The sequence below is a fragment of the Grus americana genome, chromosome 8 (assembly GCF_028858705.1).
Source record: "Grus americana isolate bGruAme1 chromosome 8, bGruAme1.mat, whole genome shotgun sequence".
Lineage (NCBI taxonomy): Eukaryota > Metazoa > Chordata > Aves > Gruiformes > Gruidae > Grus > Grus americana.
The window spans coordinates 3,866,865-3,894,426 of NC_072859.1; the positions used below are offsets into that span (position 1 = coordinate 3,866,865).

The 27,562-nt window shown below is 42.6% G+C and overlaps 1 long non-coding RNA gene across 1 annotated transcript; it reads left to right on the forward strand.

Annotated features, from left to right (window-relative positions):
- The first annotated feature begins 9,986 nt into the window (after positions 1 to 9,986).
- LOC129209384 (uncharacterized) lies at positions 9,987 to 24,842 on the forward strand. The gene is made up of 4 exons (XR_008578056.1): positions 9,987 to 10,084; positions 22,542 to 22,742; positions 23,247 to 23,425; positions 24,687 to 24,842. It is a non-coding gene; the product is annotated as an uncharacterized LOC129209384 (long non-coding RNA).
- Positions 24,843 to 27,562: the final 2,720 nt, after the last annotated feature.

The following is a 27,562-nucleotide window of genomic DNA, read 5'->3' on the forward strand; positions in this document are numbered from 1 at the left end:
CTCAGCTAAATCTCAGAGGGAGTCAACTGGGGACAGGATTTAACAGTCCTTTTTTGTTCCCGATTAGGTTTTTTTTAAAGAATTATTTTTCTTAAGTGGGTTCTGTTGAGCTCTTTAAATGTTAAAGTTCAACGATAGTACAGAAAAAAATCAGAAAAAGAGATTCTGATAAGTTTCTCTCTTTAGAATGAAACTAGTCAGAATTAATGACTGGAATTTTCCTGATGTTTCAGCTGTTCGTTAGTGCCAAGGAAAGGAAGTTGTCTGTCGAGCTATTGCTGTACCAGAAACTGTCCTTTGGTGAAAATCGCTTCACTCGTTAATTCTCTGCAGTACTGTGCGGTGAGCTAAGTAGTTCCTGTGTTGATGTACCACTGTTAGTAGAATTTTTTCGAGATGAAAAAAGCTAAATGAATATTAGGTCGTCGATGTTGCAAAAAATAAGATTTGCAAAATGAAAGCACGCAGTTGTAAGGAAGGCAGATCTCCAAAGGCAGATGGAGCACAAAGTGAGTTGGAATTATCTGGTAAAGTGCAAAACTGTACAATGGCATGTAAATTAATGAACTATAAACATTTTTAGGAACATTTTGCTCAGAGGAAGACAAAAAGAAATTCAACACAATCAGTTGTGCCAGTGGTGTCCAACTCACCATATTTATAAGAATTTTTATTTGATTTTGGTTTATATTTCCTGTGTTTACCATTCAACAGCAGCACCATGGATTTTCTCTGTAATGTAGTGTTCTTGCTACTTTTAAGGGTGTAAAAAAAAATAAAAGGCTACCAAATACTTTTGAAGTGCAGGCTGTCAGTCTGCCAAGACATTAACATGAAGGTTTCCTTTTCAGGGGAAGAATGTAGTGCAGATGCACGGTTCTGCTCCATGCTAGGTACCCTGCTCAGCGCAGGAGCCGGGACACTGCTGTCTCTGCAGGGAAGGCCCCGGGACCAGCATCCTGGGTGGCACAAAACCAGGGACATGGCCAGGAGATCAAGGGGGAGATGAGTCCCTTCTGCTCAGCACTCGTTAAATCACATCCAGATACTGTGTCCAGTTTTGGGCTCCTAGTAGGGAGCAAAGCGAGAGATGGCAATAAACTGAAACAAGAAAGGTTTGGGCTGAATCTAGGGAAAACCTGCTCCTCACAAGAACACTTACGCAGCGGCATGGTTTGTCCGGAGAGGTGGTGCCATCTCCATTCCTGGTCTGACCCCAGAGCTGACCTGCTTTGAGCAGGAGGTTGGACAGGGACCTCCTGAGGTCACCTCCAGCCCAAGTTATCCCATTATTTGCTGATTCTGAAGTCACAGTGCAGAGAAGAAAGCCTGGGATATGGATAATACTGTATTTCAAACCTTTACGTTTGTGAGCATTTTTGTTCTTGACAGCTTTCTCTGCAGCAGGTAGGAAAAACCACACAGCATGATAGCCGAAAAAGCTTTTGTCAGCTTGTGGTTTCCACTGTTCCTGGTGTAATGGAAACATTTCTTCTGCTCCTTGCAGCAGCAAAATAACAGTAAAGAAAATTACTCCAGTCAACTGAGACATGCTGTTTCCATGTCCTCCTTCCAGGTAAAATATTTATTACCTGTTAAAGTGACTGAAGGTCACCTATTCACTGCCTTTTAGAAACCACTATATAGAGAGAAGGAAAAAAGGAAAATAAAGTACTCCCATTTTAAAAGTCTGGAGGCAGGGAACTGTAAATAATACACAAAAGGTGGGAGAAGGTAGGAGGAAATGTCAGTGTTGGTACATTACTCTGCTGTGGTACCTACGGTAAAGAAAGATGAGTGTATAAATGAACGATAGCAAGGGAAAAATAAATGGGCAGTGGATTGGTAAGATGAGGTAAGGTAATTGGTGGTTGAGAGACTTGTCTGCCCAAACATTAGTAAAATACTCAGTCCTTTCTCCCATGCTGGCTGCCCCTGTCAAACAGAGCAAGAGAGATTTCCAAGGAATTTGTGCAGGTTACAACGTATATACAACCCAGCCTTCCTTAGGATCGGATCAGATACAAGTGAGGCAGGAAGAAAGGGCACTTGAGGTTGTTCTTCTGAACGAATGCTGGCTCAGAATTGATGATTTTGCTACAATTAAGAGGCTGTAACTCCATGTACCTCTTTCTCTTGTTAGAGCTGTAACAACCTAGTAAAAAGGTTGTCCAGTAACAATCCAGAGGAAAATCCCTTTGCTGGATCATAAGAGAGCTGCAAAAAGGTATGGTAAAGGCAGGAATTAAGCCTAATCAAGCAGTAGTACACTTTCACAAAGACATCATGTTTGAAGCAGGGTTCTCTGGCTGCAGCTGGGTTTACTGGTCCCAAAGTACTCCCGTGATAGAGGGTACCTTTCATGCCAAGGCAGAAGTTATGTTACTTTATTTAGCATTCAAATGGGCTTCTTGAAGATAAGTGTAAGGAGTTACTTCAGATATACTTGGTATAGTAGGTTATGCTCAGCAGTAATAAACATCTGGAGACATAGGCTTATCATCTCTTTCAGTAGTGGGTCAGCATACTGGATGCTTCTTTGTGTATGTGATGAATATAATTCAATCTGTGTCAGAAACAGTCAGCTCTGCTATAATCTGTATTAATTTCCTGGACTGATAGGTAACATAATACCCTGGTAATCTATTTTTAGAACTTTGAAAAGACTGTGACTTTATTTTGTGACTTGTAGACAAAAACAAGTGAGAAGGAGAAAGCCATGGCATATTTACTATTCACAGAGGTAACATGAATAAATGGGAATTGTAGCAGAATCCATGTCACTCGAGGGTCAAAGTGCACAAATTAGCTTCATGCCTTTGGAAAAGAAGTTTTGCATGAGACACTACAGAATCTTCAGTATTCAGGCCACACTATTATTAAGTGCTTGCTTTCAAAAAAGTCACTGAAAACCAGTTATGTAGCCAGCATTTGAACAATCGATGCTGATCCCAGAGGGAAAGATACTGCTAAAACCAGCAGTTTGTAAGTCCTGAATGAGCCAGGAGTAGCAGAGATGGGAGCAGATAGTAACATAGTGGATCTTGTTTAGGAAGCGTCAGACTTGTTTTCCCCTCCAATGTATCCTAAAAATGTTGATGTATCTGACCCTAATACAGCCTTAATACGACTGCAATGCATTTTTTATGCAGAGTACAGAATGGCAACAGCTTTTGAGCAAGCAGTGGCGTAAAATCTTTCACCAGCTTCGATGGAAACAGTATCAGGCCAAGTTCTCAGATTGCTTATAAGAAGGCAAAGATGAGAAAAAAATTATCTCAACTCTTAACTGGCAATATAGTCTAATAGCTTTGGTAGTTGTATGGGCAAGAAGCATTCCAGGGTAGATACAAGCCAAACAATCCTACAACCACATCTGGTGAACAATAGTAGTACAGTGGTATCAGTAATTGGTAGTAATTCAGAAATATTTAGTATTTTCCAGACAGTGTTTTCATAACACCATTAAACTGCATGGTTCTGAAAGTAATCATATCAGCAAAGTCAAAACAGAAGTCAAAACTAGCCAAGAACTTCAGGAGTAGCTGCAAGATAATATTATGTACTTCATAAAACGAAGCTTCAGGCAGCAATCAAAAGATTTTACCAATTTAAAAAATGAAAGATAGTTCAAAACAGCAAACCCCCAAATTACAAAAATGACTATACAAATGAAAAAGTTAGTACGTGAAATTCAGATTGTTAAACATTTGAGAAGGCAAAACCCCAAACTCACTTGGAATGAAAAAAATGTGCTTACAAAATTTATAGCCTTAGGGTTTGTGCTCAAAAATACACAGTGTTTTCAGAATATTTATACTTTGAGTAGACATATCTCTTTAGTTTGTGAAATATCTTTAAGGCAGAATCTCGGTGTTATTGGGAGCCGCATCCTTGGTATTATTCTTGGTATTATGTATTAAATGCCTAGATATCTGCGTATTGAGAACCGGGTTAGGCCCAATTGCTTGGGGTGCTTGTAGCATGATCCTGATAATTTGTATCACTACTCCTGGATCTTTGAAAGCGTTGTGAATAAATACTGACCACGTTTTCCCCACAGCCCAACCCATATCAGTCGGATTTTGGATTTCCAGATTCAAATGGGTACAATTACCTTTTTGAGCTATCATTCCGTCGCACGCAAATTTTGGATGGATACACTCATTTGGTCCCCATCTTACCTGCAAAAATTTGTCCTCTTTTTCTGGTTTCCATCTATCGCTTGTTACAATGGTTTCACATCCCCAATATCCACAAAACCAATATCCTGGACAGTTACAATAACCCTTTCCTGGGTTTGAACTGGGGCACCAATATGTTCCCCATAACGATTTAGATTTAGGTCCTCCAACCATGGGGAATAAATCACCGATTGTAATCGTAAAAGTCGGGGTACCCACTGTTATGTTTTCCTTTATCACTCAACTGCCTGCAGGGTCCTGTAGGACCCACCTGAATGGCTGATGGTGATTGTAATTTGATTTTGCCTTTCCTGTAGTAACAAGCCCCAGAGTCAAGATCATACAGAAGCATCGCAGCTTGTCAACTTCTCTCGCCACCGGGGTATACAGGTTACGGGGGTGTCCGATGATCCGGTCCTGTAAACAGAAACTCACAGTTTTCATTAGTTTTATTCTGAAGGTCCGGTTTAATAGACTTAAGCGGACACCACTTGGTTCTGCCATCTTTTCTGACCGTGGCATATCCTCGCCCTGTCAGAACTAGTTTCCACCCTTGTTCTCAGTCTCCCAGCTCATTTCTAACTATGACCGACGGGCCTTCTTCTAGCGCTCGAGTGGCCCAATGTTTTTGGGCGGGGCTATTCACCTCCTCTCCCCTGGGGAACTGGTTTAGTGCTAATAAAGCAGTCGCTAGCAAGCGCACCTGGTCTCCTGAGGGAACAGTGTTGGTAAAACCTTCTGTTTTTGCTAATACCTCCAATTTAGATTTTAGAGTTCGGTTTGCTCGTTCGACTATGGCTTGTCCCGTGCTATTATACGGGATGCCGTGTATTAGAGCAATACCCCATTTCAGAGCGAATGCTTGGACTGATTTAGATACAAAATTCGGACCATTGTCCGTTTTGATTTGATTAGGGACGCCAAGCCACGCCATGGCTGTCAGCCAGTGTTGGATGGTTGCTTTGGAGTCGGTCTTAAGGTGTTGTGTAGCTACGATCACCCTGCTATATGTGTCTACGGTTACCGCTAGCCACGCTCGAGGTTTCAGTAACTGACAGAGCGTAAAATCCGTCTGCCACACCTCGGAGGCTTTGAGACCTCTGGGGTTGACTCCACTGGACCACAGTGGTGCTTTTTGACAGTGGGGACACGTGGCTACTATGTGTTTCGCGTCAGTGGCTGAAACTCCACATCTCTTTGCTAGCGCTTTAGCTCCAATGTGGAGGGATTCATGTAGTTGGCGGGCATCTCTTAGTGTCCACAATCCTTTAGCAGCGGCATCTGCTTTGTCGTTACCGGTTTGGAAAAACCCTTTAATTGGGTCGTGGCTGTTGACGTGGATGACTGATATGGTACCTTTTCGGGAAAAAAGCGCTTCTTCTAGCATTAGAGCTGCTGTAGATGTTGACACGCCAGGCCCTGACATGGCTAAGCAAAGCTTGGCCACGAACATTGAATCGGTTACTATATTGAGATGTTCCGTTGGGAACAGTCCGCACGCTAGTACTACTGCCGCCGCTTCCAGCTGTTGAACTGAAAGCGCACAATCGGTCATTTTAATGCAGTGCCATTCTCCTCCCGATTGCCATACTGCTGCCGCGGTTGAGGTCGCTGAGGATGCGTCTGTGAAGACCGTTGGTCCCGACTGGGGCCAGTCCATGATCTTCTGTGGAAGGTCGATGTCGACAACTGTCAGCATTTGAGTCCAGGGGGCCTTTGTGGCATGCCGGACTTCTCCACCAAATCCGACGAGGGCTATAGCTAGATATTCTGACATTGCCACTGATTGCGTTGGGAGCTGTTTGCGGAAGGGTAGGTATATTCTGGCAGGTTCAATGCCTAGATGTCTTAGGGCGAGTTTTCTGCCTTTCATGATGAGGTTACCAAGGCACTCGACTCCTGGGGAGAATGCACGTGACGGTTTTCCCAGGACTATCCATTGTATTGGTTGAGCTTTTTCAGGGGGGCCCTGGGCCAGTGCCCCTACTCCCCCCCCGCCGTAAAATGCACATACAGATCGAGTGGTACATTTGGGTTCCATCTGGCGAGTGAGCTTGACGATATCTGTTGCTCGATAAAGTCAAGAGAGTTCATTGCTTCCGTCGTTAAGAGTTTTTTGTTCCCATGGGTTCTTTCCTTTCAAAAGATCGTATAGGGGGGACATGGTTTCTGGAGGGATCAGGACGATATTGCGGAGCCATTGTAAGGACCCTACTAACTGTTGCATATCGTGGAGTGTCTTGATGTTCCGACGGATTTTCATTTGGGGGGGGGTTATGTAGGAGCTCGTGATGTTCACTCCCAAAAAACTTACACATGGTCCTCTTTTAATTATTGCGCTTCCGATTTCAAACCCGTTTTAGAGTTTCTGAAACCATCGACACCAGCTGGTCCACCTGACTCCCTGACGGCGCGGCGATCAAAATATCATCCATCTATTGAATGATAGTCGCAGTCGGGTCGCTGCGTCGAACTGGTGCCAACGCCCGATCTACCGTTATTTGGCAGATAGTAGGCGAGTTAATCATTCCTTGGGGCAGCACTTTCCACTGGAAGCGTAAATTGGGGCGTTGGCTATTTGGGAACACGACGGAAAAGGCAAACCGTTCCTTATCCTCCTCATGCAGGGGTATCGAAAAGAAACAGTCTTTAATGTCGAGAACAGTGCAAGGTTGTCCTTCCGGTATCATAGAGTTCATAGGCAACAGCGTTTGGACAGGACCCACTGGTTGGATTCTCTCGTTTACTTTACGTAGGTCATGGAGGAGGCGAAACCCCTTACCCGTTCGCTTGGGTATTACAAAAACCGGGGTGTTCCATGGGCTAGTAGAAGGCTCTATATGACCTCGTTGTAGTTCGCGGTCGATTAGCTCAAGAAGAGCATCTATTCGAGGCTTCGACAGGGGCCACTGCTCGACCCACACTGGGTCGGACGATTTCCACGTCAGTCTAATTGGTAGAAGTGGGTGTGCGGCAGTGGCCCTTAAGGTAAATTTGTCACCTTGGCTTTTAATAAGGCTAGAGCGTCCCTTCCCAACAGGGGTGGGACTCCTGACATGACATATGGGAAAAGGTTGATGGTTTTCTCCGGTCCCTTTTCAGTGTGAAGCGTAATTGCTATCAATTGGGCGCTCTTCCGAGCTTGGGTTAATCCCCCAACTCCACCCACCATGGGGGCATCTTCCAATTTCCAACGTGGGGGCCAGTTCGTCTCAGGAAGAACTGTAACATCCGCTCCGGTGTCAATCAAAAAGGGGACCTTAATGGCGGTGCCACTGGGGGTATTATAGAGAGAATAGATCCCCCACACCACTGGCGGGTTGTCACACTTTATTGCCAGGGCCACCCTGGGGTCTTGCCCCCAAGGGGTGGTCCTTGCTGTCCCTGGGATGGGGGCTGACTCAGCTGGACTATCGGTTGGGCCATAAAGTTGGTCGCTTCCCAAGGGGGCAACGGGTTTGAAAGCGCCTCGCTCCACCTGGGGTTGGTATGGCTGGGCCGCCTCATATCCCAAGTGGGAGAAGGCTGTGCGCGGCCCAGGTGCCCTCTCCCCCTCCCGTTTCCCTGAATTTTAGTTCTGCATTCCTTAGCGAGATGTCCTTTCTTTCCACAAGACCAACACGGTCCTCTAGATCGATTCTGGCGCGGGGGGAGCACTGTTGGCGGGTCCCCCAACCGAGGACAGTTTGCCACAACGTGGCCTGCTTGGCCACATTTAAAACATGCCATCACATTAGCTATTGTGGTGCGAACAGCAACTCGAATCGGGGCTAGATGCTCTTCATTCGCGACATGCTTAATCATGTCCGCGATAGTTGACCCCACTGGCAGAGATCGTAAGATTTCTTTGGTTTTCGAATTACACTGCTGACGTAAGCAGTCTGCAACGACCGGGCCTTTTGCTTCCACAGGCAGGGTCGAGGAGTCGACCGCTGCCTGGAGGCGATCTACAAATTGCGTAAAACTCTCACTTTCATTTTGCTTTATTGTGGACCATGGCAATGGCTTGGCGACAACACTGGAGGCTACACGAATAGCTTCTCTGGCCGCGCGAGTAGTTGTCATAACTTCATGGGCCCGTAAGCCCTGGGCTTGCGCATGGGGGGTAATCATTGTTGGGTCTGTACCCATTAGCCGCTGCAAGCTGGAGCCGTGTAGTGGATGGTCCGCCCCGGTTACTCGGGCTAGTTGCTTCGTACAGTTGTCCTCCCATTCTTTAAAAACAATCATCCCTGCCCCATCAGAGATCAACCTACAAGTTTGTTTTATATCGAACGGGAGCATGTTGTCTCCCCCGAAAATCCCTTCTATTAGGGTGGAAACCATGGCAGAATTAAGCCCTTTGTCTGCGATTGCTTTAACAATCGCTTGTATATCCTTTGGATTTATTGGCGAGTGGACCCTTTGTCCCCGTCCGTCACCCGGACCGGGAACGCTAGCATGGCTGATGGGGCCCAACTGGCGCACGCGATCTTTATTTTTCTCCAATCAGTGAGGGGAATTTTTCCCCCTCGCGGATCCTCTTCATTGCGAGTGGGGATACTTTGGCTTTTGACTCTGTCTACCCCTATTTCCTCCTCCTCTGAGCTTGAATCAATTGCGAGCCACTCGTCCCAGGCAGTGTCTGGCCCGGAGTCGGAACTCGGCTGACTGGTTACTTCCGGATTCCAGCACTTTTTTGTTGGGCTCTGGCCCCGCCCATTTCCCCTGCGGGCAGAGCGTTCCCTTCCTCTTAGCTCGCCCCGCCCTCTGCTCGGCGGGGTGGTTTTTTTTCCGATGGCCACTCTGATGGGCTTTCCGCCCCTCGTTCACGCTCCCCTCCTCTCCCCGGTCGCCCCCGCCACTTTTCTCCTTCTCGTTCTCCTCCCCTTCTTGTTTGTGTGCGCTTATTGATTTTAGCGCTTCCTCCCTGTTCCTGCCGGGGGCATCCTCGCCGCGCCCTCCCCCTTTTTGTTCGGCGCCATGTCGGGGCGCATAGGGCGGTCGTCTCGCCCAGACGTCCTCAGACTCTGATTTCCCTGTGGTACCCCTGGCCTCCTCGGCTAATTCGCCCCAGAAGGATTTTGCTTGATTTTGTCCCTCCGTGAGCGGGACGGGGTTCGGGGACTGTGGGGGCGTATCGCCCTCCCGCAAGTCTGTAGGCTCAGCAGAATTGCCACCGTCTGGGGGCGCGGAGTCTGTGTGGCTGCCCCGACTCCCAATTTCGGGGTGACCAACAAACAGTCCCTTGCCGCCCTCCAGGTCTCCTGCTCTTGTATGGCCTTCTGCAGAGCCTGTACGACTTTCCCCCATGAGTTAAGATTTTCCCCACGACCCGAAGACATCGCCTCCTCGGCTAACACTTTAGTGCACTTGTCCCACGCTTCTGGGTGGAGAATATCCACCGGCTGGTCAATGACCCCAATTTGTAAAAGCCTCGCAACTGCGAGAGTAAAATCTTTGGGCTTACAATCAATCCCCCACTGCTTATGTAATTGGGATACGACCTTCACAAGGGCTTCCATCCTCCTTGTTGGTCCTGGTCCGGGAGCGTCCTCCCCTGACCTCCCCCGCCGGGCTGGTCCAGCCGCTCCGGCCGCCGTTCACCCGAATCCAGACGACGATTCCCGGGTTTCGGCACCACTTGCTGCCTATCGTAGGCGTGGCGACCGACCGCAGGTCGCTCGGTCCATCAGTTCGCTGACACCAATGTGGGGGACGGCAAATAGCGTTCATTGGTGAGTGACATAGCATTATATAGCTTGGGGGTACAACGTCACTTCCGTCTGCTTACGTCATAAACTAAACGCTATTAGGAGAGGGGCCCTATCTTTCCGTACGGCGCGATATCTTCCGGCTGCCAGACCCTAACTACACACATTAAGACATTTGACTGAAATAACAAAGCTGGATAATTAGAGGTATCATTTGTAAAGACATGCTGAATTTGGACTTCTGGAGTGGGGTAGCATGCACTTAATGACTGGTATTAATTCTGAATTTGATATTTAAGACAGTATATTAGCAGGTGTAGAAATGCAGGGAGACAAGGAATGTAATTATTTAATCCGGCAATTAGCTTATTAAAAATATTTTCATTTGTTGGGAACTTTATGTTAGGCATTTCCTTTATCCCTTTAATGCGGTAAGAGAAGAGAATTAATTCCATTTATCTAAAACATATTGTGTAGCCACAATAAAAACAGAGGTCATAATTGTTTCTTCTTGCATGCGCTGCCAAAGAAAATCAGAACTGAATAGATGGAAGTGTTTATGTGCCCAAAGTAGTAACCTTCTGCAGCCATTCAGGTACTCTAACATAGGTGTGACTTTACTGTCTGGTGTAGATTCTTGCACATGAAGCCAGCTGTCTGGTCCTACTTTCTTGTCCTCTAAGCTGTACTTTCAGAGTACACTGAACTTTTTGGCTTGAATTCACTAGTGATTTAATCTCTGATAACAGAATATTCTTCTTGTCCAGCTTACACACCAAACACCTGTGGTTTCCTTCTACTTGTTGGATGTTGTGTGTTATGACCTGTTCTGTGTAGCTAATGGATATTTAAAATGCAGGCTATGGAAGATAAATTGTTAAAGGATACCCTTCTATTCCCAGAAATCCAGGGCTGGGAGATAAAGACAAAAAAGCAGTAGTCACTTATAAGCAACTAGGAAAGCAATAAAATATTGCTTCTCTTGAATGCTAAATCAAACGAGTCTTCTAATTGAGAATATGTGTAGAAACAAAAACATGAAACTCCATTCTCCGTGTAGGTGCTCTAAGACTTAACACTCCTAGCCTGGGAGTATTCTTCACTTTCCCACCGAGCATTTTTGTTCCCTTTTGAAGGAGATTAAAGTACGTGTGTGGCTGGCAAACTGTCACTGACCTTCTGGTCTCGCCTCATGCAATAAAGATTTTTAATCCTTTACTTCTCTTCTTGAAGGACAAAGTCCTGCCATCCTGTAACACGCTTCCCACTAGTGTCATGGCTAGGGGCCACGGCTAGTTTGTGCTAGTGCAGTTATTGCTTGCAAAGGTGTGAATGAAAAGCAGAGTCCAGAAGAAAAGATTCCAAAAGTGAATGAGAGAAGTGTGTGTTATCCCCCAAAACCTACTTGTGCTACATGAATGTTCGTAAGGAGGAATCAGGAACTCAAAAAGCAGCAGCAGCGTGAGAGTTTCTAAGTGAGTGATGGACAGAATAGTAGAAAAAGTCCCCCACAAGAAAGATAATTGTAGTGGGGGTACAGGACTAGGAATTTCTGTACTCCCACTCTTTGACAGAATGATTCAGGCCCACTTTATTTTCCAGTGTGTCAAATCACCATGTCTGAAATCCACAGTGTGGGTTGGCAGCAAAGAGAAAGCACACAGCTAAAGCATCAGCGTTTGTTGGTATTCTAACACAGAAGTTGCCCCAAGATATTTAGGGATATTTATATCCCCCAAGTGATATATCCAGCCAGTTCTGGCGTGTGCCAGAATCTCTGCTGGGACTTGGATTTCCAAGCAAGTTTGTGTTTTGTGCTGCTGGTAACTTTTCAGAATTTAACCAAAAGCCATAATTTTGTTGTTCCTAATTATCTTTACTGTGCGATGCAGGGACTTGTTCAATTAAGCAGTTGTTTCAAAATAATTACAAATGAATCATTGCAAATCTGCTTTAAAGACTTGACATTTCTCTGTTAGATTTGCAAAGGATGACTTTTTGAAATGCTTTAGTAAAACAGAAGCTATTCCTGCGGTTACCTTTCTCTGCAAAAGGCAGTAAAGAGGACAGAATCCAAGGGAAGTGTCGAGCTGCATCTGTTTTTCCTTTTTTACTATATTTACGTTCTGCATTATAACAAGTGGATCGAGAGGAAAGAAGCAATTTTTAGTTAGATTTTTTTTTACCTTCTTGTTTCCTCAAAATAGTGGAGGAAGTTTTGCACATACTTTCAGAAGGATCTATGTAGTCTCAGGGCAAAGAGGAATGCACAATGCTTCAGCTCCAGTGTCTAGCAGAAGTAATCTGAACGGAAATAGGGACACGATAAAACCATTTTTACAACTTTGTGATTCAGCAAATGTGTTTGTAACGTCCTATCGTCTGCAGTAACGAAACAAGTGTGATGAACACCTACCAAATGTGGTTTCTCATAGGGGAAATTCTGTACACAGTATTTTGAAATATAGTTATTTAAAAAACTTGCACAACTATAAGCATTGCAAAGACAATGTCCTTTGAAGCATGGAAGGTGGTAGCTTTTGGGGAAATAGCGCTACAGACTGAGACTAATCCATATTAAAGCTGTCTCTTGCACTAATGAACTCTTCATTTGCGGTGAAAAAATTGTGCTGTGCTCTGGAAAACAAATTTAACAATCACCGTTCTCATCCTAGAGCTCCAGGCAATATCTTAGGTATGTGCCACGAGACAGCACGGCAGTAAGGTTAGAGATGGGGCGACGTTTGGAGGCAGAAGCAAGACCCACGTACAGACTCCCTGTGGGGTCCAAACCAGAAGCAGCAAACTTCGCGCTGAGTGTAGACGGAAACACTGAACATGCCACTGAACGTTTCTGTATTGTAGGCCGAACTCGCAGTTGGTTAATACAGCTATCGATCTCTAATTAGGTGCGAGTCACAGCTTTTTCACAACAGCTGCCTGGATGATATTTAAGATGACTATCTGGTGCCCTCTTGCGGAGTTTTGCACATCAGACAATAGTAGAACGAAGTCTCTTCCTCTGTCTTCCTAGCATCCGCAAAGATCTCTTTAAAGGAGGGCACAAATAAGTTTAGTCACATTTGTAGTTGTACCTATATGAAACAGATGCAATGAAATAAAGATTTTTTTTCCTGCAATTATTAGTTCTGCAAATATAGAGTTTTTTCCTGCCAGTGAATAGGCAAACTAAGAGCACTTTTGCTGGAGTTACTGGAAGTTTATCCTTGCACTGAAAAGCATTCCAGAACTAAATATGTATGAGGATGTCTTGGCCTGTTATGTTTATCTCTTCAAGGCCATTTCAAAAGTGATGAACAAAAGTATATTTTTAAATAGGCAGTCAAAGATAAGGACAGAAGCAGGCAAAAAAGAGGAGGGGGGAAAAATATCCTGAAAAAAATAATAATTCAGGATACAGTTTTATTCAAACCTGGCTTAAGCATCAGTTATAGCAAATGTATGGCTACTCCTTCCCTCTTTTTATACCTTATTTGAAAGGATTTCTCGTAGCACAGACTTACCTTGTTTTGTAGCTGGTCAAAGCATGTGGTCCCCATATGACTGTATCATCAAACGTGGGCTAGTTTCTGTAAGAGGAGGAGCTCAACAGATGATTGTGCCGGACTTTTCAGAGGCTGGTTACATTTTGCAAGACTATCTCTGAACTATGTTTTTCCAGTATAACTCAAAAAGGTTTTCTTTTCACTCATCTGTTTTTTCCATTATTTGAACTTGAGCAGTGACCTCAAGAAATTGTGAAAAATAGGTGTATGCCAGCTGCGTTCTTATTCCAAGTCAGCATGTGACTCACCAAAGCAATTCTGCCCACTTCTTCATAACACCGCTCTTTTCTCATAAATGTCATAAGTCGTTTAACTCAAAGACAGTCCTGCTGCTATAGTATGGACAGCCCTTGGATTTGGGGCACATAGATCTAAGCTGTATTTTATTTCTATTATATTGCACACGCTCACATTTCAGCACAACATATTAAATAGGATTTTGCAGTTAGAGAATTTCTTTGCAAGAAGACACAGCTCGATTTCCACTTGTACTACAGACTGCCTGTGTGAACCTATGTTTGGAATCAGCTCCCATGCCTGACCACAAAGATAACGATTGTCAGATAATCGTCTAAACAGCCTTTTGAATTAGGGATCTGTAATGGACTTTGGTAGGAGCTGGGGCAGGCCTTACATTCTTCTTCTAAAGAAGAAACAATTTCTCTTTTTGGGTTCCCCCTCCACTCTTCTTTCATTATTTTCAGACAAAGAGATGGAAGTGAGATCTTGGCTGTGTGTTGTTACTTGTTTTTAAAGTCTGTGGTTCTGCTATTTGGAAAATTTGTGTCTTCCAAATGACCAGCAAGAACATAGTTTAGAGAAAAATAGCCTACCCCTATTCTCTACAGCCTCACACATCTGGTTCAAATTTGCAGTAAGAGGAGAAACGAGATGTGTAATACAGGTTTATGAACACAGCAGATACGCATGTCCGTACGTACGCATGCATGCACGCTGGATGCAGAAGACTTAAACCTTTTTGGATTCAGTTAAATGAGGCAGAAGGCTAGTGAGAAGTACATAAGTGTTTGCTATAATGGTTTCCACGTCTCTGGTAAAGAGCCTGCGTTTATGAAGCTCACCCGGCTTCTCAATACAGTCTGCTAATGCGGAGTGCCTTGTTGCTGAATGTCTTCATACAGTAAGACAAGAAAGGCAGTTCAGCATTTGTTCTTGCATTGTTCTTTTTCCCTCGGATGAAATCTGTCAGAGTGTGGATTCAGAAGTTAACTGCCTGGAAGTGAAATCCCATAGAACTGGGGTCTATGATAAAAGTTGTCAGAATTTATTATTCTCTTTAGAACAAGCAGTGGAAAGGCTACAACCTATTCAAGGCAAAGAGGGGAAAATGGAAGGAGCCAGTCCTTACAGACAAAGAAACTGATGAGTATTAATGCACAGTCATTTTAAACTTCTGACAGGAGATCATTCCCCACAATATTTGTATTGTGTAGTTAAAAAATGGCAGTATTAGTGCCTATTTAAAATTATTCTGTTTCCATTAACCTCTTCATGGTTAGTTGATTGGAAAGAATGATAATGTGCCTCAAGTTCCCTGTCATTATGAATTTATTTTTCTATATTGATTATGGCAACGTATATGAGCAAGTGTGATCAAAACAGATTATTTACATTACACAGCAGTGTGGTCTGTTGGGGCAGCACATTTACAAAGCATTCAAAAGTTGTTTCAGAGAGCTGACAGATTACTACAATGTTTATCATTGTTCCGGTCTCAGTGGGAGTCTGGTTTAATCTAATTAACATAACAGTGGGAACACGATGACAGTAAAAATTAGAAGCACTAAAGAACTCTTCTATTATGTAGCCAGTGTGACTGACTGGAAAAGAGAGGCAGTGCAATGAATGCAGAACAGGAGAATGCTCAAGGGTGACTAATAGGTCAAAGAAACTTTTTTTTCGGTACTCATACTATTAAGCTGGGATTTTTTTCCACACAATGTGCTCTAAGCACCTACTTCAGATATTCTGAATTGCCCTCTCTGTGCTTAGGTGGCTCTGAATTGACTAAGCTAGCCAGATAGCTTTGCTCCACTGAATCATACCTAAGAGAGAGCTAAAGCTGAAATTCTAGATTTCTGCCCAGGTCCAAACTGGTAAAAGTAAGCTACAATACAATTTGAAGTTGAGCTTGGAAAGCTAAGGAAGAGAAATTGCAGAAGGTATGATTTGACAGATTTAATCAGAAAAAAAACCCTCTGTAAATTCTTAAAAACAGATCTTCATTACTTTTGGGTTTGTTGCTGTTTTGGTTTTGTTTTTTTTTTTTTTTTTAAACTGTTTAAATTACAACTTTGGAATAAAAAAATGAGAAGGAAGGAAAGAAGGAAGGAAAGAAAGAAATAGAATGTAGTGATTCTCTTCAGGTAGTGATTCCATTGTTTCTACATAATTAAGACGCATATATCATACCTACTTTCAAAAAGAACATGAGTCGCTTTCAAAACTACATTTTCTCAAAGGTCAAAGCTAAAGATTTTGAAACACCGTGAAGTTAGTGGAAGCAGGTGGGAGAAAGTCAACATATTTTTTTTTCCATGAGCCACAAAAATCAGGTTTTTTTGTAATAATTAAGCAACAATAGAGAACAATTCCTTAAGAAAAGTTAAAACAAGCCTACTTCAAACCCTGGAAACAATTTAAAGAATACTGTTTGAAAGGAGTTCCAGACATCACTAGTAATAAGCTGAGTGGTAGCGGGAGGAAACTGTCAATAGATACCAACACTTTTACTACCATAAAAGAGGAGGCATTCTTGGAAGCTTTGTTACATTCTCTTGTATTCTTTACAGAACTGCCTACTGTGTTTCAGGAACAGGTATGCTGAAGTAAATCATACAGTAGGCGGTTTCAATTCATGAAACTTTGTGGGTTCCTTTTCCTACTACTTTCAGTGGTTTCTTTTGCAGAAGTCCAGTGGGTTGGTGTGTACCAGGAGGAGGCGGGGGAGGTATGACCTAAATCCACAATGCAAGTATAGAAATAGCTTTCACAAACTTCCAGGCTTAGCATATGTCCTGGTCCTAAACGCTTACCTCCAGCAGGAACAGTTGGAGCCACGCTATCTTATTCACCTAGGAGATGTAACATCACATCATAGCTTAGTCACACAGACAAAAATTACAGGTGCATTTTTAGGAGGCTTCATTCTGTCACTCAGCACTAGTCCGGGAAATCCACAGAAAAAAAATATCTGAGTCTAAAGAAGTCAGTGATACAGAGTTCTTGGACAATGCAACTATAGAGTACACACTTGTTCCACAAAGCAGCTGAAAGCAAGTTTTTAATGTACTTTCTTGTGAAATAATTTACAGTAGTATTGTGTAGCCATTGATCAGAGAATAATCAAACAGGCCACCCTGCAGAAAGATTTTTCAAAGGCACCTACAGAGAATGAATGGCCGGTATCTATGAATTTTTACTGAAAACAGGCATCTACTACTCATCCCTAACCTATAAGTAAAAAGCCTTCTAAAATGTATAGATCAAATACAGTAAACATTGCAGCAGAGCAGTAGCCAAAAGTCAAAGCTTTCTCTGTATTGTTCTCCAAGACATAATTTCTCCTCTTAGTTTCTTGCAGCTTTTTGATGATAAACTAGGAAAATACAATAAAGAGAAGTCTTGGAACACTGAGTGGGGATGGGGAAGCAGTGTGAACAACTTGACAGAGTGTAAAAAAGACAACAGGGAGGAAGGAAACAGAAGAGAAAGTGGTTTGGCAATCAGCCCGTGACAGGAGGATGTAGAACTGTGGTGATTAAGTGCTAGCCCCATATTGTTTCTTCTTGTATGGATTAAACTCCTCAGGGTTTGTGCCCCATTCCTTGCCTTCTGTGGGAGTCAGGACCATAGATTTTCATCTCCAGATAAAGAGGTGGATTCATTCTCTTGCACACCAGGGGAAGAGGACCCATAAGTGGAGCAAATTTTCTATCTCAGAGCTGCTGTTTCAGATTGTTATAATCTCTGCTGGATAACCTGAGAACCCTGCCATCAGCAGACAGAGGTCAAGTCACACCTCTGAACTTCCTCTGCTGCAGATACAATGGGCCTTCTGTGCAAAACACTTAGATTTGGAAGGGAGACACAAAATCTGTCTGCTTTTTCTTGCCTCTGCTGAGTGCAGGGACAATTGCTGCTACATAGTTATTGCTACCTTTCTACAGAGGTGGAGTAGCAAGAAGGCTGAAGGTGGTATGATGGTGGTGAGGAGGCAGTAAGGCTCAGATCAGTTTGCTTCAACTTCAGCTGAACTCTATGAGGGAGTAGGTAGAAGAGGTAGAAGGATTACGTTGAGGAGGTAAAGACACTAATACCCATTCCGTGCATTTTGTGGCAAGGGTATTACTGTCAATAAACCAGAGACAACCTGCAGAGAGCTGGATCATGGAAGTTGAGGATGCTAGGAATCATTTTGCTCTATAAAGAAAACTAATTGCCTGTTAAGTCTTCATGAGAGGCCACAACTTAGGTATCTGAAAAAGAGGGAGGTAAGGTTTGCTGGGTACTGAAAGGCCTTAGCAGAGGAGGAGTTACGTTGTGGGAGATGCCCTCTGTAACCAGAACAGCCTACACAAGTAAACGTGCAGGAGAGGGCGCCAGATAGCAAGGAGTAGCTTTGGGTGTGGTAACATCTTCATAAAATAGGAAGAGAACAGCTAGTTTAAAGTTTTGGTTGAGGTTATATTTTGCATAACCTCAGGGAGTTAGAGTGGGCAACTGAGCGTCCATGATTTTGGTAGCTAGTGCATTCAACATTCATTGCGACCATCAGGATATATAAACATCGACCGAAAATCTGATTCCTGTCATTCATGTCAGCAACTCCAGCCTTTCATCAGTTAGAAGTATAATCTTTATCACTCCTCTATAATTAGATGTGTGAGAGCAAACTCAGTAGGAACTGTATCGCTTCCTTTATTTTTATTGTGTCACACTAGTACTTCAATTACAGCCATGGGATACCAGTCTGTACAGTGAACTAGTTCCTTGTTAAACTAGTAAATTCACTTATGAAGACTCTAAATTGATACAGTTAGCGTTGGCTTTCTGTGCTCCCAGACTATTGAATTAGGTAACATGCAACTAGGCTCCAACTTTATCTCTTTATTTTCAGGGCTGTAGCAATACAAGGTGCTTGCGCTTTGCAGACAGCAGAAACATTCAGGAAACGGAACTGGGGCACGGTCAGACAGGGTCTACCAACTCCTTTTGCAACGGCAAATCCAGCATTTACGTGAACGGCACTAAGTGGCAGCTACTAACACCCATCCTATCCTCAAACATAGTGTGCTTCCTAGAAACATCTTCACGCTTGGTGGACTTTTACAGCCCTTCACTTGATGCAAAACTTTCACTGGGCTATCTTTAAATTCACATAATTCAAACATCAATCCTATCTCACTGCTATGACAACCTATTGGCAAGAAGACCTCTGCGCACCACCAGTGAAAACCTTAATAACTCATACGCACCCTAACAGCTGCAATTACAGTTCTGCCAAGCTCATGCAGCACTTTTCCTCGCCGTCCCTTGCAGATACAGCTAAACACAGCAGACAGAGCTGTTGTTTGTGCAACTCATTCTAGTGATAACCATCATCGATGGTCACCAGAGTTAAGGCTGGTACTTCATGTGCTTCATCTACGTGAACTTCAGGTTGTTCTTCCTTGTTTTCAGAAGATTTTCATTTTGCACAAGGCAAAACTCTGGCTCAAGATATCACTGAGCACCCACACAATCTTTATTTGTCGTTTATTGTTCTTGTCCATGGACTAACAATGAAACCAATCCCTTCAGCTGAGAGCCAGCAGTCAAGTGGCTAGCAGCGATAAAGAGAAGGAAGGAGGAGCAAGTGAGAGTTTGACCTCACAACCTTTGTTTAGATCGCTGGTTCTTTTTAGTATTTCCTCTTGTTATTCTTTCAAGTATTTGGGGAAAGAGAAGGGAACTGTAGCCAAACCATTATGCATGCTTATTCCGTAATGTAAACATTTTTATCGTCTCTTTTTGGGGGGGCAGTTGTTTAAATAGCTATAGAAATATACCAGAGAAATGGAGACTAGAGTCTAAAATTTTGCAAGATTTTATTCTGGGCAGCGCACCAAGTAACAGGTAATTGTTGGCAGGACTACAAGGTTAGTTTTGCATACTGTTTTCAATCTTCAGTGGTGATGTATGTGCACAAAATGAGGGTTGAACACAGGCCTTCAGGCAGTGGCTGGGACCTTTACAGCTCAATTATACTATGTAGGCAAAGTCCTTGAAAAACTTCATTTTAAAATGGGGTGGCTGGCTGTTGTAGAACATTAATGCCCTTGATTTCAACCTCTTGCCCACTTCTGCGTTCCTCGGTTCTCCGGTACTTGACAGAGTACTTAAAGACCGCCCAATTCTGTCCAGTACTTACGCAGGCTGTGCAAAGGGGAGTGAAAGACACGGACAAAAGCTAGCCTTCAGGTAGTTCAGTTACTAAATATCCAGCATGACATCAGAAATAAAACAAGGCCACTGCTGTTTCTTCTGTTGGTTATTTAGAGAGGCAAGCGCTAATTTGCGTCTCTGAACACATCAAGAGACAATGCATTAAGGCTAATACAAACAAGTCCCTTCAAGGAGAAATTCTGTCTGGATGTAAGTAAAAAATTTTCACTGTGAGAACAATTAAACATTGGAATAGGCTGCCAGGGAAGTGGTAGAATTTCCCTCACTGGAAATATTCAAGACTTGGCTTGGCAGAGCCCTGGAAAACCTAACTCAATGGCCCTGCCTCCAACAGAAGGTTGGGCCAGATGGTCTCCAGAAGTCCCTTCCAACCTAGATTTTTCTATGATCTATGATAATACTTCTAATCATCATGTTTCAAAGTTAGGATAACAGAAGAATGTTGTTATTTTCTCTCATGTCAGGCAAATGAGGATTCCAGTGCCTACGGAAATACTAACTTTATTATGAAATAGAAAAGGAAGGAAAAGCAATAGTTGCATTTCACTTACAAACATTATTGCAACCGACTGTGGTCAAAAGCAATCTGGTAAAGTTGAACTGCATAGATAACCAGGAGAATATAGCTTTCTGCTAAACATCATCAAAAAAAGTAATCAAATGATCTTTTTTTTTTCTGCAGAGGGCTGCTTTAATGCAGTAAATATGCCAGTATGTTCAATACAGTACAGCAAAACAGCTGGACTTGCAATGATGGATGTGTATATGAAAGCAATTTTTTTAATGAGTATTATGCCTTCCTATAAAAGCCAAATAAACACTGCATTTAAATTGCTTTGAAAACCCCCAGACTTACTAGTGATTTGATAGAGTTTATAAATTCTAAGTAGTTCGCTATTATATAAAAACGCTCAACTGAAAGCAAAAGGAGATATTGAATACTTTCTAATGTCTGCAGATTGAGACTGTATTTTGCACTGCTTCTACAGGAAACCAGGGTGTTTGGTGTTATACAAAGTGGTGTTAGCCATTTTAAGAGACGTAACAGACACTGCTAGCTTGGCCAGGTACTTGTCACGTGTATATGAGTTGCACGACAATAGTGCAGGCGTTTACTTTTCTCTTAAAGGGGTTTTTTTTTGCATTAATTAACATAGAAGAATATATAATAAAGGAAAGCTAATACAACCCATTTTGTTGTAGATGCACATATATAAGTTTCACAAGATACAGCAACTACTGTAAAGATGCTAGCTAGAAAGAACTCAAGCCAGGTAACAAGCTAAAAAAGCAGATTACTTGTTACCCACATTAACTAAAAGAGCAACACAGTACGCATAATAAAATCAGTGCAGAGGTAAGTAATATAGCAGTTAATTACATTTGCTTTCCTAAAGGACAATGAAAAAATTTGTGTCCAGAAATTAGTTGCTAAGATTCTTGCTTCCTGCTTCACTGTAAGATGCTCGTTGCAATTTATATACCCGTCAGCATTACTGTGGCAGATCCTGTGCCATTAACAAACATGTCCCGACGCAGCATGTACTGGGATGGGGGAACCGTCCCCTGGACCTGCTGGTGCAGTGAAGTAGGTGATATTCTTCTCTTGTCTGGCCAAATTCTTGTGTGACTGCAGATGAGCTGGAGAGGAGCACGAGGCTAACAGGATTACAAGGATCAGCGAGTACCTCACCCGCTGACACGATTAGTACGTTGTGTCCTTTGTTGTGAAGGCTTACCACTGCATGGTTTTCCCATGCCAGAAGCCAGGCTTGGATGGATGGACTTACGAGAAAGCATACACTCTGAGCATCTAAACATCATGAACAGAAAAACTTGTAAACATTTTGGGATCCATTTACTGTAGTTAAAAACCTAGAAGTGCTAACGTTTTTATAAAACTATCTAGAAAGAAAACAAAGCAGACAAATCACTTCTGAGAGAGGGGGGAAAAATAAAAAATCCAAATTATTCAGCTCTCCTTTGTCTATCAGTGATACTTTTGAACTCTTGCAGCCCATTCAGTGTGCGAGATGGTTTAGCAAATCCCATTTCAGTTACCACATATGCCTTCTTGGATAGGCTCCCGACGAGAAGCTTCTCCACAGAAAATGGAGACTTGGAACAGGAAGGCTGTGTTTAAACCCCGTGCTTAGTCTTAATGAATATACTCGGAATAAAAAGCAACCAAAACCATCTGTGCCCAGGAGAAGCAAATCCAGATGTCGTGAGGATTTAGTCCTCTCCTTCGTTAATCATGTCTGCAGGATCATTCAGCTTGTGCTGCATATGCCTGCTGTACTTTTGAAGGGTAGTTAATAATACATAAACATCAGCTCACCTGGGAAGAAAGTTGCGGTCACATCTTTGTTAGTCAAATGGAAACAGAATTTCTTACTCCTCTAAGTAGAGTCACACTACAATTTACTTAATTAAGAAGAAAAAATGACAGGTCTGATTTCTAGCATTTGATGTCTTGCCTCACTAAAGTCTGTTCAAAGACAGTGGGATGCCTTGAGCCTTCCTCTGTTACCTGAGCTGAAAGCCTTTAACGCTGCTTCCTGCAAATCCCACCCTATAAACTCATTTCCACCACTTATGAAGGTTTTTCTTTTTGTCTTCCCAAGCAGGTGTGGCTGCCCATTTGAGGCAGTAAAGAATCCATTGGATTGCCAACAGACAGATCTTTATCCTGGATTTTCTGCTGAGATCAACAGATTGAGCTGTGCCTTCTCATTTCCTCTTCTATAGCTGTCTGAGCACTAGACAGTGGAAAGCGCAGTCAACTGTGGGTTTATTTACTGGTTTCTATACACCACCTCTATTTCAAGGTGAGGGAACAAATCAATGTGTCTTGTTTGACAATAAGGAAACTTTTGCTTCAACAATTCATTTGCAAAGGCCTGTATGTTAGCTGCTTTGACAAGAATGTCCTAACTAATTAAAATACAGCAGGAATGATCACCTCTAGCTGTGTTGTTTAACACATTTCATAACCTAGTGACTAAGCAGAGAAGGAAGTGGTGTTTGAATTTACTAAATATGATATGTGTATTTAGTAAACAAGAAAAGTTCAACACATACAATTTATTTTGATTTACATATATACAAAACCCTGTAATTACTTGGCCACTGGGACAGACAAATGGAGTATGCAACAGCTGGAGGTGATTCTCAGCTCTAGGATTCCTTAATTTATAGGAAATAAAATCACATCTTAAAGATTCTGAATTTCACATCCCTATTCAGAGTCTTACTCCCACGTCATGTCCTAGCAATCAGTTTTCTCCTTACCGATGCCCATTTGTATTGGGTTTACTTTCCCATTCTTCTAGATCCAGCATTGCCTCTCCAACCTTCCAACAGCAGACTCCAGCTTTGAAGAGTCGCAAGGCTGACATCAAAAGAACGAGCTTCAACAAGTGTTCTTCTTAGGTTCTTGACATGGCAGGTGACAGGGCCAACAGCACTCCTGCAGTAAAAACAGGGAGGGAAGGAGGAAAAAAAAGTTAAGGTAAGGCAAAGTCTTTTGTTCTTGTGAGGTAACTGGTTTCAGAGGATTTTTCTACTTAAGTACTCATGGTGTGCAGACTGTTTTTCCTTCTCCAGAGCTGCTGTCTAGAGCTGTACTTGAGAGAAGCTGTTTATTTGTAATAAATCAATTTTAGAATCTGTTTTTAAAAAGCAGCTTTGACATCCAAGTTGGTAATATGCCCTAAGTACTAAGAGCTTGTGTATTTTGTTATAAAGAGTATTACTTGCTCAGAATATGTTTACAAGTTTTTGTTTGTACTCCATGTGAACTGGGAACCTAAGACACACTGAAGGGCCCTTATGGATAGGACGGAAAAGAACATACCTTCTCTTGAGTGTATACCATTAGCAGTGTGCCATTCTCCTAATTTCTGAGAAGCAGTTCTATGTAAGCAGTGTTCTTATGTTTTGTTTACATAGTGTCTTTAAGGCCCAGCTGCTTAAATCCTCACGAATCTCAGGTGTCAAAAGAGACAAGCTTCTAGCCCTCATTTACAGCATAGCTTTCATGACCCCACCTCACTCTTTGACAGCTAAGAAAAAAAAGCTTTTACCTCAAGTTTTCTACCTTTCCACTGAAAAAGTATTTATTTTTGAGGAACAAGATGTGTGCTGTTTGGATACTGAGGATGGAAATTCTAGATTTGTAGGAATGCTAACGTCTGGCTGAGCCTCGCCGTGGGCTAAGTTTATATATATTTACTAAATGCGAGTGGAGACCTACTGAATTAATGCATTGTGAGAAGGTTTCATTGCTGAAGAGTTTCGAAAATCTCTCGGATTATGGATCAGATTCAGTTCTTGGACAAAACCGACATTTATGAACAATTTGCAACCAAGCAGGGTAAAATGATGAACGTTATTTAGAATTTGGTATTTTCTGAGCACTCATATTCAATGGGTACTCAAACGAATGTTGTTTACATGTTGAATGGGAAGAAATAAGGACTGAGGAAGGCAGGCAGCAAAGCCTACTCCTGGAGTAGGTTGTGCACTCAGTGGCTTTGTTACGTGTTGTCCTGCACCACCTTTTACACCATGTCCTTTCACAGAACTACTGAAACATAGAGATGGAGATACAAATTATGTAATTTTACCACCAAGATACCATCTGCTATAGAATATACCTTTGCCTTGCTGTTCCTCCTTCATGAGTAGTTCAGACTGTCATCCAAACTTCAGCTGTCTCCACATCATGCATTTCCCTTTTATCTTGATATAAAAAAATATTTTTTTTACAGTCAGAACAATCATTCACTGGAACAGCCTCCCCAAGGATGTGGTGTATCTGGAGGTTTTCAAGACACAAGTGGACAATGCGCTAGATAATCTCTTCTCGCCTCCTTTTCCCATGAAAGGTTGGACCAGATGATCTTTTGGGGTCCCTTCCAACTTGGGCTGTTCCATGATTCTGTGACTAAGAATCTATTAAAATCCACTCCTCTGTCTGTGGGTTTTCAGTGCTTCTTGCTGGTCTCTCAGAATTAGGGTAGTAGTTAAAACACAACCAACTCTGACTTTTTTTAAGGCTATTTTATTAAAATACTATATTTGGCTCTCCAGCCGGAACAGTTGTGATTCCCTTAGAGTACCTTCCCCAGCTAGATTTTAAGCCCTTCTTCTAACCTTTTGAAAATAACTCATAAGAATAACATTCTTCTGTGTTTCTTAGATGGAAGGGATTCAGAATATATTTCAACCAACAGCCTGTCCCGAGTAAAGGGCTTGTTTTATCTTCTGACATGTCTTCCCAATACTACTTTCTGCAACCTGGTTTTGGCCTTCAGACAATAATTAACAGTTTCCTCTAGCAATAGATAATTATTATTTATTTGCGATGGTTTTATTACATTTGCAGCTGTCTTCGTCAACAGCACTTTGTTATCCTGCTTACAGAAGTCAGTGGTCCTAAAATGGCTACTTTCCCTTGGAAAAATCTTAGAAGGTAGTTTTGGATAATTACTTTTCTCTCCCAATGGATTTCATACACATTTCACTTAAATGCTTCTGGTTGATAACAAACTGTTTCTGAGCCAGCCAAGAAGGTGGGAGGGTATACGGAGGATGAACCCTGCGGTTCCCTCTAAAGCAAAGGGCGCAGTCAAGCGCTGTTACGCAGCATGCCAAAGCAACTGGTTCCTTGGCATGTCTTATTTACAATTAGATAGGCGTCGGTACACAGGAGAAGTGCTGACAAGTGGCAAAGATTTTATCAGTCCCTGTGATGACACATCTGCAGTTTGTCAGCCCTGTGGTCGCGTTAAGGACGGTGTGTTTGACTACCAGCCACTGGAAGTTTATTACAATGGTATGCCCGTTTGCGTCGAGAATGGATCTCATTGTCATGGCTATGTCTGTGGCACATCGGGGTTATGTTACACTTCCCTACACAGGGAGATAATAAAGTGATTGTGGCGACAACCTCCTTGTCCTCCCATAATAGAGGCGGAGGCTGATACAAAATAAGGCAGTGTAGTATCTGTGCATTGCGCTTTTTGGGTATGAGAGCTCCCAGTATGTTCACTGGCTGCCTCGTGGGTCCAGATGATGAGTGAAGCTTGGATTCTGGTGATGTAAGAAACCATCTCTCTCCTGATACCAAGCTGCCACAAGTGAAGTCACAGAGGCAGCAGAGACAGATCTTCATCCCTTTGGTGGGGAGGAGGTGCTTCTCCCGGTCCTCTTCACTCATGAGGTCACTTTCTCTGTGGGATGGAATTGGTCCATCATGTTGCCCTTTAGGATATAATACAAAACAGGCGTTTAGAGAAGGAACTCTTTGGGAGAGTAAAGGAAAAAAACCCTCAAAGATCAGGATGTCATAGGAGAGAAAGCGGGGAAATACTTGTTTTGCCTCCGGTGATATTTTTGTATTGACAGTATTACTTTATCAATGATAGTGCAGTGCGGGTATGTTACATCAGACTAAAATCTAACATGGCCAATTTCTTGTCTTAGAGAAGGATGGTTTTGTTGTTAAGCTGTATAGAGAGAGGATCATTTATATCTGTTCCTGACTTTGCTTACATTTCTCATAGTATCCTATTAAGACGCTTAAGATACAAACTTTGCCATTAAAATACAGCATTTCCCTATCTTAAAAGGAAAATTATGGTCTTTAATTAGCTAGCATTTGTGAAGGGCTTGGGGATCTTGGGGATCAGGTATTACCAAAGTATAAAATGTTCTAATTAAAAAACCTATTCAGTTCTCATTTTGTTTTTACCCTAGCTGTAATTAGACAGGGAGGTTTCCCATTCAGTATGCACACTGACATCTGTTCTTGGGTATAAAGCTTCTGGGATTTGGCATATTTTCATCTGCTAAATGACGAGACAGAATAGCAATCCAGTTTACAGCTCATGAATTTTCCATAGTTTATCTCTCCAGACTCCTGGAGCTGACTTGCATATTGCATGTGACCGTACATTATGAAAAGCTTCTCAAATACAATTGATAAAAGATATGCTACACTGAGCAGAGCCCAAATTCCTCTCAGAGTTAACGCCTTTAAAATGCACAACAGTAAACAGTATTTTCTCATCGTCGTCTACTCACACAGCTCAAAGATGTGCAGCGAGCAAACCACAGCATCCACCTTCCTGAGCAAGTGCAAAGCCCTCGAGCAGAGCTCAACAACCAAATATATAGATAACAGAGGCTGATTCACATTCGACCTCTAGAAGTGCTGTTGATTTAGTATTATATTCTCAGCTGAGGTATCTATACACTTGGGAAACGCTGGTTTAGTGATGCTCTGGATGAACCGGTCTCCTTAGGGTAGTTAAACAATTGCTCCGTTTACGCGTCAGTACAACCGGCCTGTGCCCAGAGAGCGTAAATTGATATTGAAGTTGCCGTCAATCAGCTTTCTTCAAGGAAGAGCCTGTTTAGCAGAGTACTGAACTTGATATTACATATTGTCTTCAAAATTTCAAAGCTAGTCAAGTGTAGTGTTGGTTTTAAATGTTTTAAGATTCAACCTGAAAATTTTTAACCATCCTGTGATCAACCGAGTGGCAAAGTGTTATACTTAATGCACAATCCACGTAAGCAAAACTGAACTATGTTAAAGCAATTTCACAGCGATGGATGTGTACAAGCTCAATGAAAAGTA